At 41.9% G+C, this 21,871-nt stretch overlaps 1 protein-coding gene across 8 annotated transcripts in view; it reads right to left on the bottom strand.

Moving 5' to 3' along the window:
* Positions 1–21,871, bottom strand: part of LOC143353690 (uncharacterized) — a 205,786-nt gene that overhangs the window by 171,460 nt on the left and 12,455 nt on the right. The window lies entirely within an intron of this gene.

Genomic DNA, 21,871 nt, shown 5'->3' with positions numbered 1-21,871 from the left:
GTGACAAGAAAGCTGCGAAAACTGTTCAGAAAACAAAAGCGATCACGCTACTTGGCATTTCTCTACATTGAAACAAAACGGGATCGTACTGCTCGGCACAGTTCGGGGTTTTTGAAATGACGCCTGGCGCTAACGAGGTAAAATCTTCCATTTTTATGCACTTCTGCACGGTGGTAGTATACCACCTAAGTATAGACACCTAATATTTTACATATATCATTAGAAACGCGTGTACTACCATCGTGCAAAAGCACATTAAAATCCTTCCCTCGTAAAACGGTAAATTGCCAAAAATTTGTGTATGGTACAAACGAATGCGCGCTCGATTTCACAATTTTCCTCACTTACCAAACATCGCCGGAGATGCAATTTTTTAAACTTTCTGAATTTCGCAGTTACAACAGCTTCGAGTACACACGAAACAATACCGCGCGCAGAGAAGGGTTTGCCTCTCGAACCGCAGACGAAAGGGAAAAAACTGAAGTGCGAAGTTGCGCCAGGGTTCTCGCGTCATTCAATTAACGTGTGACCCCCGGAACATCAATTAGCAAATTATTTTCACGGTTTATTTCGCGGCGTTGACGAGCCGTGAAACGTGGTTGCGCCGGGGTGCCACGGTTCGAAAGGAATACGGTTCGGCGGCCACGTTTCAACAAGGACGTACAAATTACTGCGGCAGGCATTGAATAAATTGGTGGGTTTATTGGTCGCGGTGCGCGGCTCAATTATATCACGTGCGGCCATTCTAGCCGCGATAATTCATAAGTCGTCGCGTCGGCCTCGCGAACGTGCCCGTTCAAGTATTTTAATGGCTCCATCGAACGTCCTTTCGGAATCCGATATCGCGGCGATTAAGTCGAAACCGGCGGTATGATATCGGACCGACTTGGCTGCACTTTTTACCTGGACCGACGAAACGTGGACGCCTTACGTTTTCCATTGTTCAACCCGATGACCGACGCGAGATTGTGCGTCTCTCGCGAGACTCTCGTCTTCTTTCCGATAGCAATTGTTTTACAGCGTCCGCAGCTTTCATATGTTTCGGCGGGCCGTACCCGCTAGGGATTTTCCATTCCGATTCGATTCTTCGGGAAACCCATTCTCTGGGGGAAAAGATCGATCCTTTGAATCGATTCTCCGCACCTCGACGCCTCACAGTGATCCGGATCAGAAAAGTGACATTTTGTTATAACTATTACTGATATTGCAATGAAATCTTCACTAAAAGTATTGAAAAATAGTCATTTTTTAATGGTTGATAATTAAATATGTTTTGCATTTATTAAACAACGATTTTTAATTTATTTCCATTAATATCTATGATGAAAATAAAAATCGTTTAAATATAATATTTCAAATTATTTTTTACTTGTAAGTATGTATTTTATATTTATGTTTCATACATGTAATGTTTTATGGAACACGTAAAATGTAGAGTCGAGAAATCTTTTTGTATCTACCGCGTACAAATATGGAATATCTTCATTAAAATAATCACAAATCGAAAATAATATTAAAATTAAGTTATAATAATAATGGATAGTATCAAATGGATAATATCAATAATTACGTTATTAAATTGGTAATAGGTGAATGATAGACTTTTAAACTGTTTTTTCATTTATTAAATTAATAATTAGAACTTTTTGAAACATAGAGGATCTGTCTTTCCGAACGTAAACAATTTTACAAATGTTCCCCTCTGTATTCAATATTATTTTTTAAATAGGTTGTTTACAGTAATCATTAATAAATGGTATCTATTTTTATCACAAAAGTCTGCTCTTCAATTTAAAAAGAAAATCGAGAGAAAATATTAAATAGGAGCGCGTCAGGATATCGCTATTACAAACGAAAATTCGGATAACAAGATTTAATACTGTTCACCATTCATCTCTCCGTGTAGAATCACTATTTAATCACCGCTCCACGATTTAATAACCGATGACTAAAGCAGACGGCTTTAAACATTTGGAAAAAATTTTTTCAACTCGAAAATTTGATAGAAAATTGAATTACAGAAATTTTCAAAAATATCTAGATTGTGTTAACAAGTACATCTACCATAGCGGGACTGGCTTGACAGAGACATTCTTATCAGTACCTTATCATTATCGGAAGTATATCATCTTATAAAACTCTTAACGCATCTCAGTGTACGCAGGCAAACAAGATGCACCACTACTGGCGTTAGAAAGTTTAAAATCGTCTCCTATTCTCGGTTTCTATAGTCACGACTTCGACGAATCTTTTTCACATTTCACGTTGCATTTGGTGAAATATTTTAACCGTTCAGATTTGGGAAGTGTTCGTTTTGAAAAACGCATTACGGAAAACTTTAAATAAAAATCACACAAATCTGTTTGTCTATCATTAGACTGCGGATTCTTATGCAAAATAAAAATCTGTATTAATTGCAAAATGTAGGTAGTACATTTGTTTCTTTTTGTAATAATATTAATGGGACGGAAATAATGCAACGGTATTTTTTAATTTCTCAAATGCTTTCACTATTTTAAATTTAATCTATTCATTTTTGTTTTAATAAATGCATAAAATCCGCACTTTACTTATTATGTATTACGCCGATTGATTTTACTAATGATTGCATAATAAAGCGAAAATAAAAGTAAAATATTTTTTTGTCGAAACAGAAAGTCTAAATGTAGTCTAAGTCTAAGTCTAAATATCGTGACGAAAGAAGACACGACGACTTAAATTGTTAGTTGACTTTCCTAATCGCCGGCACAAATAGTAACGGAGGCAAATCGAGACGAACACATATGTGACTCAGCTATTGTGCTTTTTCTATCATTTGTACGGGCTTGTATAATCAAAAGCCAGGTGCGCCAATACTTTTCTTCGTGGCATAATTCGCGAAGAGGTTAATGAATTCCGTGAAAATCGAACGTGCGGAGTGGAATCGCACGGGTTGGCCGATAATCGGCGGTTTCTTGCCGAGGTGAGCGAGAGCCGCGACAAATCGATAATAATATCGCGAGGCCGCGATAAAACAGCAACAAGGAAACACGGATTTCTTTCTTTCCGCGGCAGGCAACGCGTCGGCGGTCCGTTCGTGAGCCCCGCGAGAGGTGTTAATTAGTGCTAATTAATTCGAGCGTATGCTAATCGCTACTAATTGATTCTATGCTAATTAAGCCTTTTCGAGGTGATTGGTCTCTCTTTCTCGCTCTCTCGCTCGCACTCCATCCCCCTCAACAGCAGCAGCAACCGCGCATCGAATGCCGGGACACATCGGCCGTGATCGATAAATGATTAAGTATTCAACACGCGATAGAGAAGGGAAAAAATAGCGGACGTCAGCGGAAAATAGAGCCGACCTGTAGATTCTGTCGGCGCGGAGCGTTGTTGAACTCTAATCGGAACGAGCGGACGACCAGGCTAGATCTTTTGGATGTTTAATGCTCACGCTGGAACGAAACGTGATCCGAAATCACTTTGAAATGCATATTGTACACGATACGCGGAGACCAGGGATGAAAATACGCGGATAATATTGTTTCCCGTGTGATTCAATGAAATCAGTTCCTTTTTTCATTATTCCAATTTTATCATTTCCTTTGGTCGCATATAATGCAATCTCTCTTCGAATTTGTCCGCGTAATCCCTACAGAAGAGTCTCAAAATGTTGCATTATATTAGATCGTTGCATGTGGAATGCACAAAGTGAATTCTCTGTATATGTCGGCGAGGCCTGGATGATAAACGTCGCGGAATTATCCCCACTACCGGGCGGCTCGAGAGGCCGCGGACGTCGAGGAGTGTAAACATAACACGGCTCGAGTATGTCTCCTGGATGATACATAACGCTGGCAAGACCCGTGTTGTTGACATATATCGAGAATTCACTGTATACAGTTTTCTTTCGATATAAAACGATGAAATCATTGCATTTTAAAAGTACATTTCTAAGGTCCATTCGGGGGTTAATGTTTGCAGCGATAATTACAATTGAATCTTCGAGAAGGATGTAAATAAAAATATACTGGTTGGGAAAATTCGACATTTAAGGTTTTTAAAACTAAAACGCTAGTGAATCGTTCTTGCTAAATTTTTCTTAGTAAAAAGAATACACGTCCCACTTTCTACTTCATTAAACGTAGAATATACCGAGCCGATGTACACACGCGGAAAGGGCTCGAGACATGCCCTCATTGCGCGCACCCCCTTAATTAGAAAAAGTACTTGATCCAAAAAGTTAACAAATTCTCTGCGCCACAAGTTGCTCGCGTGTACGAAGATTATTTTTTTATCTCGGCCGGAAGGTTCTTGAGCTAGCAACGAGAGAGGTAACGGCCCCATTTTCGGGGTCACCGTTATTACACCGCGTAAAATTCTAGCAAATTAAGAGCGAAGGGCCTGGGAGCAAGAAGCCGCGTCGCGGAACTGGGGTAACGTTAATCATCCCGATCTGTCGCAAAAATTAATACGCGCTCCGGGAGACCCCTTATCAGCCCGGAAGCTATTAACCCGGTAAAACTTACTTCTCCTAAAACTGGGTTAATCATCTGGTTCCGCGATGCCAGCCGAATCGCACGATTCTCGCGTCCTAAATCCGCGAATCCTCGGGACACGAGTGCTGCAGAGGGTCGCACGAGCCTGTAATTAGACGTTAATTGGCCAGCTGAACGGATTTTCCAATCACAATCGATCGTCCACGCTATTCTGGCCCACGGTGTTCCCAGTGAACCGTAAAACCGAACGAACTTCATCGCCGGCAAACGTTTTATTTCCCACGCGCACGTTTCGCGATTAATTTTCGTTCCAACTCGTTTCGGACAGGTGTCGCAATATTCTCCCTCGATTTTGCATATTGCGAACATGCAGCGAGATCTTCCACATAAATATTACCCAGCGAATCTACTATTAACTGTGTATTTGAATTATTTAACGTGTATCGCTAAAACAAATACATTCTTTTGAGAAATATCGGCGTGGATCGCATGCCTGAAAGTCTATAACAAATTTTGAAATATTATTTAGAGTCAGTACACAGCCGTGCGCTGGCACAGGCGCACTATACAGCGATTTCTGAAATAAATACGGATAAACTAGTTTTATGAATTTGTGAAACGCGAAGGATATTTCTGTCTGTCGATCAACTCCGGGGTACTTTTTCATCTCTCAAACTACTGGAATTATGTTAACCCTTTGCACTCGGATGTCCCCTCTAAGGGGACATTATGAGCCATAATCGATGGCTCCGAGTGCGAAGGGTTAAATTTCGTATGTGCTATTTGAACTTGTTTCTTCTTAGGTGATCGAAATGTCAGGCGACGAAAAATCATGAATTCTTTGTTTTTTAAATTGTCATCGTCTAGGTCAGTCACAGAAACAAAGTAGAAACATTTAAAAATGTTGCCTAACTAACTAAAATAATTTAATGGGTCTTTCTTACATCTCAAGCATTTCTGTACACCAACGTGCGATGCTGTGTTGTACCATAATTGCAAACATCAAGTTTCCTTAATCTTTTCAGAACATTTGGATTATTTAGTCTTAAATTATATAGCTAAAGGTATCTGACAAAATTGATACACAATTTTAGGCCCTAGAATGATACTTGGCAGTCTGAGTAGACACTGTCACTTAAGAGTTAAAATCAGTAAAATCAACAAGGATGAAAGAGATACAGTGATTTCTCCATATATGTCGCCAAGGCCAGGATGATAACGTCTAAGGTATACCCCGTAAAGGGCACGAAGCTGGAAAACATAACACGGCTCGAGTATGTCTCCTGGCCGATACATGACGCTGACAAGACCCGTGTCGTTGGCATATATCGAGAATTCACTGTAGTAATATCGACAGTTTTTCGCGAATGTCCCGGAAATTAAACGAGACTCCTACTATCGTGCACAGAAGAAGGTTGTCCAAAATGTAGAGATTTATAACGCGTTCAAAAATCGTCGAAATCAGAGGGTAGATGACTGTCCTGCAGTTTTACCAATTAATCTAACCGGAGTACCGCGGTCGTGGCCATTTTTCTCGAGATAAGAGCGCTCTAGAGGGTGATCATTTTCGACAGGCCGTTCAATTCGAAGACGAGACTCCTTCTATCATACAAAGAAAGAAGGTTGTTCAAAATGTTGAGATTCATAGCGTGTCCAAAAATCGTCGAAATCAGAGGTTAGGTGACAGTCGTGCGGTTTCGCCAATTAATCTAACCGGAGTACCGCGGTCGTAGCCATTTTTCTCGAGATAAGAGGGCTCTGGAGGGTGTTTATTTTCGACAGTCCCTTCAATTCGAGTCTAATCGCGTTCAGAACGCGGAGAAACACGTCTGCGAGCGCCCCTCGTCTGGGGAACAGCGAAACAGTCACGTCCGTATCGTAAATATGGCTGAGCTCGAGCACTTTTGACAACAGTGACCCATTTAGTGTCAACACCGACTACCGAAATCCCGTCTCCGACCTTCGGGTCGGCCACCCCTGGCCGTGTCGTATCGACGAGCAACGCCCGTGACATTGTCGCGGCCCGAACCCCGGGAACTTCCCGACCGTGAAAACTCGAGGATCCCGAGGACCGGACCGGACTTCCGGTATACGGGAAATTTTCACAAGCGAGAGGCCAGACACCGACAGAGAGTTCCGCTCACAGGGCCGCGACTAACCCACTTTTCGACTTTCACCCGGATCCTCGGGAACTTAATTAGTTCGACCCGCGCACCCGAATGGTCCGAACGATTTTCCGAGCAGCCGGCCTTCGGTCGTCCCTCGTTCCCTCCACAAATATTTGTATCCCGGCGACCTGGTCAGTTCGTTAATTCGCGAGAACGAACGAACGGAAGGATAATTGAATTGTTGCTACTCGCCGCGAATGCCGCGCCGTTTGCTCTTCCGTGCGGAAACATGCTCTTCTTCATCGCGATCACACGTTGCTCAAATTACAGGACCCGACCGGTTGATTAAAGACCGAAGAACGCTCCGGGATGCCTGATAAACTACCGCGTTCTTAGAAACTTATCCCGAACCGACGCGAACTGTTTTTATCCCTCCCCGTCAACTGTCCGTGAGAGTCCGAGAAGAAATGCGTTGGTCTCTTGGAGGGGAATAAATATGGTACCGATGAAAGAGAGGAAATCCGGGAAATGAGGACTTACAAAAACTCGGGTTACCGAGGGTTGACGATTTCAGACGTCAAACTTGACTATTTTTAACTTTAACAGGTTCACATGGATTTTAAAGCAGTACAAATGATTTTACTTCCAACTTAAATACAGTTTGACACCTCAAAATTGAATTGTAAGGCAAGGTGTTATACGTTAGTCTAGCAAGAAATAAAACCCGCGACAGAATAGAAAGTTGAGCGGAAATTCCGCTTGTCTATCGCAGATTTATCACCCGCGAAGAAATCGAAATGCAGCGATGAAGTATTAACTGGGGCAGAAGTATCTGTCGGATATTTCCGCGATACCTCTACCTTTCCGGTATTTAAAAACCCAGTAATATTGATAAAAAGGATAACAAAAAATTCGGAGCCAAATTCCTCGATATCGGCAACGAAACCCCCGTCGAGCTGTAATAACAACGATTCTGATCGAAAATTCCGCGGCGCGAACGAAGCGATATCGTAACCAATTTATTAACTACGATTTACATGGCTGGTGTAAAATTCTGCGTACGCAGAGCGCAGGGGTGGAGGGGGAGGGGGTATATTCGGTGAAACTCTGCAAACAGTTCGCGACGATACGCGAATAAAAATTGCCCGAGCACGGCGACGAACAATTTCTATAAAATTCCGCGGCGACGTTACCCGGACACGCGTTCGTAAAACCGCAATTCCCCGGCAAATAAACTTCGTCGGGCGGCGCGCGACAACAATTTTTACAGCGCGGCTGGAAAAACAAGACAAACAAAAACGGCGCCGCGGGAGCGTAATAATAATTTACAAGCTCGTCCGAATCTGATCGAGCGATTCGTTGATACGCGGGGACAAGCTAATAGCGATCCACGGCCGGTATAAAATTTTCAATTCGCCCCCCCCCCCCCATTGCGGACGAACGCCCGAATTTCATGACGCAGCCGATCAACAGTTTCTATCGATAGTAAAAATAGAATGAGCAGAGAGACGCCGACGAACGGAGCCGAGTCTGCCAATGAAGAAATCAGTCGATATTTTATTGAATTCGGTGCGTTTCAACCGATTCGTTGTACAGCAGAACCTCGATTAACCGAACTTCCGATATACGAAGTCTACATTACCCTAACATTCTTCAAATTGAAATAGTTCGATCTAAGGCTTCACAGGGCAACACTATTTATTGTAGAAACCAATCAACAGTAAATCTAACATTGTAACGAAGTAACCTCTATTGTTCAAGCACTCACGTTTCCCTGTTCAGTTCGGATAATCGATGTTCATCACACCTTCCTGCAATTTTCAAGTGGTACACCGGTGTATTAATGTTTTTATTATTTCTGTTGGTTTTGGGAAGCAAGGTATTTACTTATTTAGAAAGAATAAAAAAAAAACACAGATATGATCATGAACGATATTTGATCGATGTTTCCTCTACTAAGGCTAGGCTTTTACTGAACGACTTCGGCAGCTCGTCGATACGTTGGAGAAAAATAAAACATCTGAATGGGACACGTCGGCGGACCAAAAAGAAGCGCGGCTCTGTCTTTGATTCGATACCTAAAGACACCGCGAGATACAATGTAACGAGATACATATACAACAGTTAATGGAACCGTATTATAGATATAATTTCTGTACAAATATCTATAATTTCACTTTTAGCAAGTTCTCTCTTTCAAAATCGTTCGTGTCGTGTTAGAAGATTAACGAGAGTCATTACTCAGTTCGCATGTTACAGAATAAATTGAACATTTGAAAAACATTGTGAATGCACAGTAAATTTATATCTGGAGGTTAATGTTGTCAGGTGACATAAATTTCGTTGTACCCACAGAGCACGGTCAGATTATCGAGAGTTAATGCAAAATTAATAGTCCCTCGTTACAGTTGCCCCGGCTGGGACCGGTAACGAGTCTACAGAGAATGTGACAGACTGTATCTTCGTTGTAAATCAAAATGGACCATTCTCGCGCAGTTTCGTCGGCAGTGTAGCAGATCTTCGATGATTCGCGGCCGCGTTAAGTGTGATCCAAGTGGGACGTAAACCTCTCCGATTGGTCTACGTGCGAAAATTTTACGACGCGACCGATCGACAATTTCCAGCGAACGGTAAAACAGAAAAAAAAGAACAAAAGGACAGCTATACGCGAGTGAAGTACGAGGGAGAAAACTTCGATGTCGAAGCGATTTCGAATGCCATCCGACGCGACATTATTTGCGCGATCGTTTGTGCTTCGTCATTCGTTTCTTTCGGTTTTCTTTTTTTCTGCTCGCCTACCCAGTGGACATCGGCAGACAAGCAATTCATCGGGGAATGAATTTGCGGGCGCAAATTGGCGAGGCTCCTGCCTCGAAGCTTTCGGTTTCGGGTGTAAAACGAATTAATAAAACGCCGTACACAGTGATTAGTAGTCCGTGGAAATACGAAGCTCCATAGGGCAACACAAGCAAATCTAATTTTATTCGCGCAGCCCGCAAATTTTAAACGTATTTAACATCTCGGTAACTTTTTCTCCGACCTATTTCCAATCAGACTTTAATCGTTTCTTATCGCTTTACGCCGTCCCAATTACGACAGACAATACAACACGGCTCATCGAGATCCCCGCGAACAAAGCCAGATTATAAGAATTAATTACCGGAGGAACGTTTCTCGTGACGGTGCCGGCGCGGCGGTTGGCACGGATAACAAGGGGCGCAAATTGTTATAAAAATTCATTAACGAGCGGCATTTCTCAAGACGATGAAAATTTCACGCAACCCGCGTTTCCCGCCGTTGTGTAGCATCATCGTCTCCTGTTCCGCATCGATTCTGTCCGTGCTTTCCTCGAACTTCCGCGGACGATCGTTAACGACCGTTACGAAATTTAATTACCGTAGAATTCCTCGTGATTAGTCACGGAATTTCATTACGTTGTGAAGTTGAAGTTTCGCGACGCATAAAGTTCTCGATCAAGCGAACTGCAGACTGCACCTGTCCATAGTTACTCGAGCGTGCTTTTAGAGAACACAGTGGACACGATTCTTCGATTCTTTATTTGCTCGATGACGGTACCGATCGGTGCATATTTAGAAATTCATTTAAAATTCCAAAGGGTTAATCTAGACTCAACATTGGGCTGAACTTCACCATTTCCCCTCTCCTCGAAGCTTTTCGTACCTAACACACGTCATTCTACTCGTTCTGACGCGTTGAACGCGAATATCTCGGGAGCTAGTAATTTAGTTTAACTAAACGTCAGTCAATAAATCAATGCTTCTACTTGCTCAGGAAAAGTCGTGGTTTGGTCCAATTTAAAAAAAGAAAAAGTTCTTTCGATTTAAAGGCAGAGTTGGAATACTTTCATGGGCCAAGCGACGGTCTCTCCCGTTAGGATTTCAGCGAAGGATAGCAGAGGATCACTCCTGGATCCCGAAACCGAATCCCGTTTTTCTCGGTCGCGCTATAGCACGCTAGTCTCCGGTAAATGAGCGAACGCGGGGACGGGATTCTTCGCGGGGCAATGTAATTTCAGTAATTACGATGACGTCACGGACGGGTTGAGCGAACGACAACCGCGAAGGATAAGCCCGGTCTTTGTGCGGGTATCCGAGTACCGCCGGCTGATGCTCGCGCTGAGAGAGAGATGACCTCCGGAGAAAGTCTCCGTGTGTCTGCGTATCAAGCAAGAACAACGATCCGCGGGACCTCCGTTGAATACGAACGCGCCGAGAGATTAATCTCTTTCTCATTGCTTCTCTCCGTGATCGCTCTCCTTTCGTTTTCCCGTATTCCCGGCTCGCTCTCGCTCTAGAACGTTATCTGGTGAGTTTTATCGCTTCAATGGCATCGATTGTCGCCGCCGGGACGAGCTTTTTTAATCGCTGCCTTACGACCCGATTGTCCATTCGCGAGCCTCGCTTCGAGAGGATTTTCTGTGGTCTCGACAACTCAAAACATTCGTTTCTTGCCTTACCTTGGCCCCTATGCAGCCGACTCTTGAATTGCGCGCGGTTAATTGGTTCCGAGAATAATACAGAATTCAGTCGTATTCGCTGTACAGAAGTTTAGTTGAATGCGACAAATTTCTTCTTCTTGGAATTGTTGAAACGGCGACTTCGCAAACCGCGCGCAATTAAAGTACCCTTATTATTCAGGGGTTGTTCGTGGTATTACGATATCTTACAGATTTTTTGTGTGGGAGAAAACAGAGAACGAATCGCACAATCTAGAGATGAAGTTTCAAGCTCGTTTAACGTTTCAGGATTTTTAGACTGTTGCTCGTTGTTCGACGTGATCCGTTTAATTGGAAGAGTACATGCCCGTTTGTGTGCGCGTTTGTTTAAAAAAAATGTATGCGACGGCAAAGTAGTGGTAGGAGGTGCAACTTTTTTTGGACATCTGCATATTCCATTTATGTTTTCGCAAAAAATTTTAAAATAATTATTTGGATGAAGTATTCGCTAAGGATTTGCATTTCAACACTTCAGGGACGACGTTCGATTGCTGATTTCTGTATGATCAACATTGTATTATTAATATGATGTTACAGACGTTATAATCTACAGATCATTTAAACTTTTTGATATAGCTATCACGTAATTCTAAAATATTAGCAATGATCGATGAAAGTGCCTAATAATTTGACCACGCCTTATCAATGTTCAAACATTTTTAGAGTCAATACTTTATATCACGGTGTACGAAAAATTCCTTTGGCAAAACTGCATATTAGGAGGAAATTGATATTATCATTCATTTAAAAATCATTTAATAATTATTTTTATGCATAAATATTGTTAATTTTTTTTTCAATTTATTGATTCTATTGTTAAATTGCATTTTCTGTGAATAATTAACAAGACATAAACATTCGTAAACAAATTTGTCCAAAACTTTGCCACTTGTCCGCCACAGTCACAGTGCGGAATTTACTGTTCAACATTTACTGTGCGAAATTCAATGTTCGTGTACATCACGACATGAAATACATTTCTTTTGCAAAAAATGCATATTAGGATGAAAATTGTTATTAATAATCATATAATGATCATTTTTATGCATAATACAATTTTGCAATAATTATATATCAATCATTTTTATATATTCTTAATTTATTTTTAATATATGTTTTATACCTATTGGAAAAGTAATAAGAATGTAAGGATAGATCGAGATTGTTTGGAAGAACGTGAATGGGGATCACATTCCAAGTACTGACTATATTAAGTTTGTTATAATTATAATTTGTTTAAGTTTCTTATTATTAAATTGACATATGGTTCGTTTATTATTCATTTCGCTTTAAATTTGTTAATTTTTAAAAATACATTTTTTAAATAAAAATTGTTAATTTTTTGTTAAATTTATTAATTATATTGGTGAATTTAATTTTCTCCTGAAAACCCTTGTTTCACCCCTGTTTGTCAGCCCTGAAGGGTTGACATACAATACGAAGTTTACGTACAATTTAGACAGATAAAAATGTAATATCTTTCCGTGAAGAAATGCGGATGTACATGAAGAAGAGATTCAGTTCAAAGAATTAGAGGAGCGGCAATACTTCTTCTGGGCGGCTTTTTAAGCAGAGAGAGTTCTATGCGACAGGAGAGCACAATGGTTTGCGGAGAGACCCGCGGTGAACCGGAGCACAAACGCTGGAGACGTGGAAAAGGGAATCAATAATAAACTGGCGTGGTGCCACGGACTGTAATGCGGATGTATCTTTACTGATACGTTCAATCGAAGGAAATTCATCTTACTTCACGACGCTCCATATTCGCCCGAACGATACCGACGGCAAATTAAAAAAGTTCCCGACGTTTGCGGGATGATCAATCATTCGTAAACGAACCGATAATGCCGGTACATTCCGGGACGGGTATTCAATATATCTCGTACGATCATCGCGAATACTTAAGCCGATCGAAAATTTTCTTCCGAACAAAACGAGGAAAAGTGACAAGGAGGTCGCTGCACGTTATTCCGTATGGAAATCTTTTCCTCGTTACATGTACAACATCAAAGAAGTAAAGAAAATGATAATTACACTTCGGATCTTTGTGCGAAATAAAAATTGTCTGCATTCATTGCAAGAAACAGTAACCATACGGAGGAGTCTTTCTTTCTTTGATAATGTTAATGAGGTGAAAGTAATATATTAAATCTGTCTACTGTTTTATAATGCACCGGCCCTTTTTCGTCATAAATGCATAATGATATGTAATAATAGAATACTCCCACAATATGTGATAAAATACTCCCATCCTGCGAACAAAATAGGGTATTTTAAAAATATAATGCACTGAAAAGTTTTCGATTTTTACAGTGCTTTGTAAAATTGAAAAGCGAATAACAAACGAACAAATGCGACAAAGAGTTGACTTTTATTTAATGAATTGCGTCAGTAAAGAAGCAAGTTTCTAGATGGTCCGGGGTTTTTTAAACCAGTATATAAATTTAGAATGTGCATGAAGTTCCACCGTCTGGTTGTAACGAAAACATACAAGGCCGTTTGTCTCGCTTTAAACAATATGACCGCGACAGTGATTAAAATGGTCGGGCGTCCCTAAAAACATTGTTTATCATATAAACACGTTAATTAAGGTTTACGAGTTACACTTTTCACTCGATTAAGACCGTCCGGTGTTTTATTCATTACTGTTCCAGGACGAACCGTTTCAACACAGACAATTTTGTTTTCACCGGGTTTATTTAAAAGACTTGACGGCATTTTAAATATGTTTACTGCACGACCGTCCGTCATTTATTATATTATTCGGAAATACGCGGAACGGCATCGACTTGGTTCAATGCCGTTCGAAAATGTTTTCAGTCGCGAATAATTAATCGTGAAAATTATAGTATTTTCATCGGAGAATGCTAACAATGTAATAATGAAAATCTCCCGTCGCGCTCCAATGAACTGGTTCTTTTAATTTTCCGATATTGGCAATTTCGAGAATCGAATAAGCAGAATACTTTAATGAAACATGTCCAATTTAAACATATTTTATTAGAAGGAATTTTTAAAATTGCAAATACACTAGAGAACGCTCTGTAAAAATATAATGGAGAAAAAGGAACGACATGCTGACCGGGATCTACAAGAATAAAAAATATAAAGAATAGAAATATACATTACTACAGTAGCATAACGAGTAGGTAGCAGCATACAGTAGCATTATGATCAAAATGAGTAGGTGTAATATGAAACAGTAGAAGGATTAAAAGACACTGGAACTGCCAACGTATTGTTTACAAACGAGAAGAATTAACTATTTATGTACTAAACCTACCGAGACTTAAAAGTGACCAACATGTCATGACTGTTTTAGTTTTATTATATATGAGTTTTATTATAACGTGTGCTTGAATAAAGAAATACAGTGATTTCTTTATATATGTCGCCAAGGCCTGGATGATAAACGTCGCGGAATTATCCTCACTCCTTCGGGGTATCCCCCGTAAGGAGCCTCGAAGCACAAGGCTCGGGTATGTCTCCTGGACGATACATGACGCTGGCAAGACCCGTGTTGTTGACAAAAATCGAGAATTCGCTGTATATCGTTTTCCACGAAAGCATCTTTACAGTTTCAATAATACCAGAATAAAAATCTGAAACCGGTCATCTGACCGGTGGTAGGTTCACTGTTAACGATCCGCAGTCTACTTATCGAAAAGTAAATATTTGTTCGCTTATTGAAACACGTGGCATTAAAATACCGTGGGCACTCCTCGACGAAATAGACAGGCATCTACCCAACTTCCGTTATTGGAACCTAAGCCATAAAACCAACGATCTCCATAAACATTCGCAAATCAGCGATAAGGATATTTATTAGCGTGATAAAAGTAGCTGTTCCGGAGCTCGGTGAGGAACGTATCGACAGAATCTCCGTACGGGTGTACCAGGTCGTTGCCCAACGAAAAGGATCTCGTTCAGAGAACCCGATGATCATCGATCCCATCCGCGATGGGTCCGTCATCGAGCGAGCCGCGCGCAGGTTATTGACATTGAAGGAAGCGAATCGATACACGCGAGGCGACTGAACGTCTAGTCACGGAAGTAGAATACTGATTGCCAGCATAAAGCCTATTGTGTCAGCGGGGCTCGTTTAAATATAGAGTGTCGAAGAAGCCCGAGAGTTCGGCACTCGGCTCGCTCCTTGGGAACACGTATTAATGCGGCCGAAGCTAAGGTGCCTAAAGCGCCGAAAGGTACTTTGAGGACCGACGCGACGACGCTAGACGCCCGGCGTCTCTCCGCCTCGTTATCGTCAGTCTACTACTCTATTCGTCCTCCAACACGGCGGGAGCCGGCAGCTGATAGTGGCTGCGGGCTGCTGCAGCCTGCAATCGCCTCTTCTCAAACGAAGTTTCGCTTGTTTCGCACTAGGCCCGCAGATGCTGGCGAACCCAGGCGCGGATAGATCGTGATCCAGTCTGTTCGAATCGATCACCCGCTAACTCCCCCTTTCGTTCGCTTAGTCGACCAAAAACCTCTTCAATCGGCGAAAGTGCCACTTCGAAAATGGCATTGAAAATACGAATAGAAAGGATTTGTACGTTTATTCGAACCCTTATGGACAGTCTTCGGTTGTCTTCGAGACGTCCAACGAATGTTGACCCTCTCACGGCGAACCATTCTTGTAATTATATAATTGGTGATTTTTAGGACCATTCACTGCTTTATCCATCCATTTTTAAAATCATGTTCTTGAAGGTACACTAAAGTCTTGACCTAAGCCCAATCCTCGGGTCCGTGCTGTGACATAGATCGTGTAGGGCTACTATTTTCTTGTGACCGCGTCGACCGCTCCTCGACGCTTCTTACTAACCACGCACAGATAATGACGACGCAGCGAAACTATTACATACGGCAATATGTAACGAAGAATTGATTTTTATTTTTTTTTCGCAAACACCAAAACTGTACGGCGTGCAAGAAAAGAGGTCCGAATTTCATCCAATTTTCAAAGGCGATTTAAAATTCATAGATACTGTGCCAATCTGAATAAAATTAAGATCCCGGAGTCGGAATAAATCAGGAAATTATGGAATTATGCGTAATTGCTCCACAGGTGGGGAACGGTGATTGTCGACGGATTGTTCAGCCGTAAACTGGCACAATAACTCTGTAAACTTTCTTGGAGGAAACACAAGGAAGTGGTTCGGTAAGGTTCAGCTGGGGTTCGAATCGATTAACATGCAAAGAATGTTTAATGAAGGCGAGTCTTCGATCGGGGGCGCGTTGAAATTGAAATTTTGTTCATATCGGCGTCAGCCGCCGCGCCTCACTGGCCGCGGTCGGCCAGGATTTTTCAATCAGTCCGGCAAAATATTGTCGATCGAGATCAGGCGATCGATCGGTCCCCACCTGTTCCTCGCCGCTCGTCCAGGTGCCCGGCCACCACAACGGCGAATGGATAATAAAGGTAAACCAGCGGGACCGCGTGTGTACACACTGTGTTCCGGGTATATGTGTAAATTGTACACAGAGGCGTGTAGGATGATGCGCCTAGCTTGATTTCTGCGTGGCACCGCTAACGATAACGGGACTTGCGTCAACATCGCTCGCACGGGGCTCTAATAATGACTTTCAGTTTTCAAAATGGCCGCTCTGCACGCGCCTTGTACCATTGTGCCCGTGCAACAGGCACAACCACTATTTTTACTCTTGCTTTTATAATTAACTCGACCCGGTCGCCGGTGTGAAATTACGACCGCGTAGGAGCTGTAACTCATTCCCGCGTGACGTAATATTACGTCCTCTCGCGAACTATCGCTGGCCAACTGACGCGGAGATATATTATTCCGTAAAGGAACGGCGATCGCAATTCCGGTTAATAATTACTCTATCATCAGTCGGTTGCAATTGACGTAATATTACGTCGCTTTGTAAGTTGAGCAACGATAAGGTAATATTTTGTCCTGGTATAAACTTCAACTGGATGATACGTCCTTTTATCCGCTACATCTGAATGCATTAGACGTAATATTACGTCCTCTGATAAATTATCACTAGCTAAGTGGCTATCATTTCGTGACGATATAAATGAGTGGCGGCCACCTAATTATGTTTAATAATCACTCGTTTGTAATGTTACGTCTTTTCATAAGCTGAGTGACGATAAATATTTTGTCTTCAGCTGTGTGTTACGTCTTTCCATATGTGTACTACAGACTGAATACAACTGGCGTAATCTTACGGCTTGATGCAAGCTGCTGCTGGATATCGATAACATAATATTACGGTGCGAGATAACGAAACGGTACGTAACTGCAAAATAGCATATGACTCAGCACCCGGAAGTGGCATTATTCACTTTTCACTCTATTTCGTTATTAGAAATAATGAGTAGCTTCACGCTACGGTTTTCAGGCAAATTTTGCAAATTGTATATTTCTGTTAACGACAGAAGCCCGGCGGTAAACAGCTCCGATTCACTCGACTCGAAGCGGCTTTCAGTTCCAGAGGAGAAATTACCGAGCGCGCAAGTGTTAAGAACTTTTCGTACGTAATTATACCGGACAGATTATCGTTTTTTTTTTTTTTGCGAAATCAATTAAGCTCCGACGGGTATTGGATCTTCGGCGAAGTAATATCGGTTTCTAACCGAGCCGAGATAAATTGGTTCCAGTTTGATTCCGTTAAGAAGCTTACAGAACGGTGTAATTGAATCATAGAAACCACTAGCCGTTGTATAATTCATCAAACGAGACAACAACATCACGGGTATAATTAATTCACAGATGCATCCGCGAAACCAACGTTATTGTCTCGCCTGTCGAGCATTTACAACTAGACGCAACGATATTCGCAAGCTGTAAAGCGTACCAGCGTTTCGTAAATTTTCTTTGTCGGTATCACAGTTCCGTGCAAGCTCCGGGGGGGGGGGGGCTGGAAGTGAAAGTAAAATGACGGAGTATCATGCCACAAACTCGGCGGCGCCATAAGAATTTGTAACGACACCGCGCTACGCCGGTTACACGCGTTAAGATGGGCGCTGAGACCGGGATTACAAAAAGTTCCGGCGTAATTCCGAAAAGTTTGCCGGGCAACGTATCCGTTAATTGTGCCGTAAACCGTGACGAGGAGTTCTCTCGGTATTGCAACAAACTCCTCCATTAACATAATACCGGAAGTCATCTTTCACTGGCTTACGGCCTCGATGCAGACGGCTTAAAGTCCCTCCCCGAAGGGTTCGATTTAATAAGGGCGAACGAGGGACGATTTTAACGAAGCCGTTTCGATACCGCGTGGTATTTTCCATTAACTCTCGCACTCGTCGATACAGCGTTCATTAAACTCCTCTTTTTTTTCGTCTATACCGTGCCATCACACGCACTCATCCGTTCCAACGTTTTTTCCTACCTGTCCATAATAATGATAATAATTTCACACTTTCGGTGACTCGACTCACTGCAATCTTTCAAACATTTTCTTTTACATCCACTGGGAGAAACGTTCTTTTTGATAAGATTAGGTGTGTGCGACAGTTTGTACTTTTCAATCGTTCACGCGTAATGACTTATAATTGTAATTGTTGCGATTGCGGATCTTTATGCAAAAGAAAAAGTGTCCTCTTCGTTTGTACTAAACAGAAGCCAAATAAACTTGTCGTTCATGTTTTGATAGTTTCAACAAGACGAAAAGAATATATCGACATTTTTTCATTCTTTTAACCGTCTTACATCCCGTCTACTCGGTTTTGTTATGATTGCATAAAATCCGAAGTTCAGTCATAATCTTCCACACTTTTGTGCAATTGTTTGTTTACGATCGACGTGTCTAAATAAGCAACTTCATTATCGACTGGCAACGCACTTCGCGTGTCGCGTACAAATACAAGAAAATTGACGAAAACACTGAAACCCTTGCACACACTTAACACATACACACGGTGGCTCGGGAAAGTATTTCAACACTGAACTTCCAGTTCTCGAAAAAATTGTCGAAATTAAAACTGTTATCATTCCGTGAAAAACATTACCAAGCTTGAATTTCAATGCCTCTGTTATCCCAATCCATTACTCGTGTTGCTTCAAGTTGTTTTTACGTGATAAAGTGAGCGGAGAAACGGGGACATGTTTTTTCTCGGAAGTGCTGCGAATTAAAAAGGTTCTAAAAGCATCGAAAAATTCTTTTCATGATTGAACGAAAACTTTGCCCCTCAAAACTTGATGTGCGACTTTGTTTCGTTCGTTGTAACATTGAATGAAATTTTCGCATGTTCTTTCCACTGTAGATTATCCGATGAGACTGGCGACTTACTCGAGCCGGTTTCAGGTTGGGTCCAGACATGCCTTTGTTCGCGTGATAAACGCGTGCCGGCGCGATGACCGCGTCTCAATGCTTCACGGCTGGTGGCGACGGCGGCACGACGCGCAGCGCTCTGTTTACAAATAATCTAGCGGGGGAAAAATGTCCAAAATAGTGACCCATCCAAAACGAATGACTCTTTGTCATTCACAAGCTGCCGAGTCAGAGATATCGCAATATTTTGTGTTTTCCCCCATGTTGTATTTGCAGTCGATCTTTTCCGCGAAGATTATGGTAATCACCTTTCTGTTTATTCTAAATAGAATAGTTTTCAAAAAATTCTCTCTACAAACACAGTTTTTACACTCGTTTCCCGCAGTCCGAGAAACCCCAAAATACGAGTTTTGATTTTAAAACAGCCTTGAAAGCTAAGAGGTCAACTAAAACAAGTAAATATTTGCACTTAACTTCTGATTTTTGTTCGGCCGGCGATTTTTTCCCCCGCTAGATTGTTGAAACAGCCCATTATGCGACGGTTTCCCTTCGTCGGGGGAATAATTTCGCGTCGTCTCGTCGGGAAAAACGATGCACGACGGTTCGTCATTGATACGGAGTCCGTGACTCGAAAGATTAATATCTGATCGACGATAGCGACGCCGATCATTCGCCCTTCTCCCGTCCCCTGCCTCTCCTACGCGCGATAAATATCGCAACGATTCGATCGACCGATTAAATCGCGATGCAGTTCGCTACGCGCTTTCTCGCGTGTGACGTAACGTCCCAACAAGTGTAAAATATTATCGGTTTATACGTACCTAAATACATTAACACGGTTTATTAAATTGTTGATTGGAAATTAAATCATTGATCGATGAGTCACTTCAAATGTACATGTTACGTTTAGCGATTACGGTAACTATCGTTACTTGTGTTTAAGTGACCAATCATCATTTGATTTGCTCGGTAATTAAATGTTATGAAATGATAAATAGTGTGGTAACTATCAATAGACTACAGATATTTTTGCGAAATAAAAGCTTCCCGTGTTTATTAGCAGATCGTAAGTAGTGTTCGTAGGACATTTAATTTTTCTACTGTTTCAAACTGCAACTATTCATTTTTGTTACAAATAGTTATTGATTTATTACATATTTGTTACAAATATTGCATAAAATCCGCAGTCTAGTTGTCAAGGTATATCCTTTTTCCTTGATATTTGTTGCTATCAACCAGTTTCTATTGAATTATGTTTACGTGTTCAATTTCATTTGTGTGTATGTATTGGGATAAAATCAGAAACATTGTATTTTTTCCGCAATATTGAAGGTATAAAGTTCCGAGGTATTGCGCGCAATCGTAAACGTAATAATTAAATTATTCGATCGTTTCCCAATATACAATCAACTTCAATTTTCTAGCGAAAAAAAGTAACCGAATATTCGAGCTTTTATAGAGTAACAATGGTACTAATGGAATCACGAAACAATAAAGAACGATGTTCCCCATTCTATCTTTCTGAAGCCTCGAATCTGCAAACGAATATTTCTCCCTTCGATCAGATGGTAAACGGTAAATAAACTTCCAGCTGCGATGGAAAAGAACATTTTTCGATCGAAACAATGAGCCCGAAAGCACGAAAATCGCTCAACATTTCGGCGAGGAATCGCGAAAACGAGAAGAACCGTTCGAAACGGTCAGCTTCCATAGACGTTGAAGATTTTCACGCAAATTTTGTTCCTCTTTTCTCTCTATCTCCGCGCGCCGTTGGGACACGCGAACGAGCCATAGTCCAGCAATAAACAGGCGAAAAAGAAGGAAAAAGAAATACAAACAAAAGCATTCGAAGTCCTCGTGTCATTGTCAACGTTTCCCATTCTCCAAGTGCAGAAAATCCCCGTGTGCTAGATGGGTTCAGTGGATAATGGTTTTTCCCATTTGCCGGACGGAATCAATCGCACCGGATCGCTCGATCGTTTCCGGAAGTGTTCGTGACGTTCGTCAACCGCGGCTGACGGACGCACAAAGCGGATTCCGCGAGCGTGCAGGCAAAAATCGATCTCGCCGCTGACTCGCAGAAGAAAAATCCCGCGCGAGAGGTCATGGAACTCGCCCCCGCTGCAAACCATCGAAACTTCTATCCCTTCGAGCCATCCACCTGTTTCTTTCCTCTTCCTCCTTTTTCATACATATAAAAGACAGTTCGTTTTGTCCCGTTTTTTTTTTTTTTTTATAATCCGCGAGCCATCAGACCGCGCAAGATCCATCGACGCATTGGTTGCGTGACACGCACCGACGCACCTGTGACGATGACGCATCGTTGCGTTCGATTTCGACTGCAGATTTTTGCTCATTTGCCGCCCGCGATGACGTCGACCCGAATTTCCGGTTGTCTTCGGCTATTGGGAAATGGGGAACGGTTCTCGAGCATTCATAACACCGAATAACGATTCGTCTGCGGACATTATGCATCCGTGTCACAAGGGAGAGCAGGTGAAACGTAAAATAATAAAAACGTTCGAAGA

The sequence above is a fragment of the Halictus rubicundus genome, chromosome 4 (genome assembly GCF_050948215.1).
Source record: "Halictus rubicundus isolate RS-2024b chromosome 4, iyHalRubi1_principal, whole genome shotgun sequence".
NCBI lineage: Eukaryota > Metazoa > Arthropoda > Insecta > Hymenoptera > Halictidae > Halictus > Halictus rubicundus.
The sequence above is the reverse complement of the archived record's forward strand: the minus strand, read 5'-3'. Positions and strand labels throughout refer to the sequence as shown.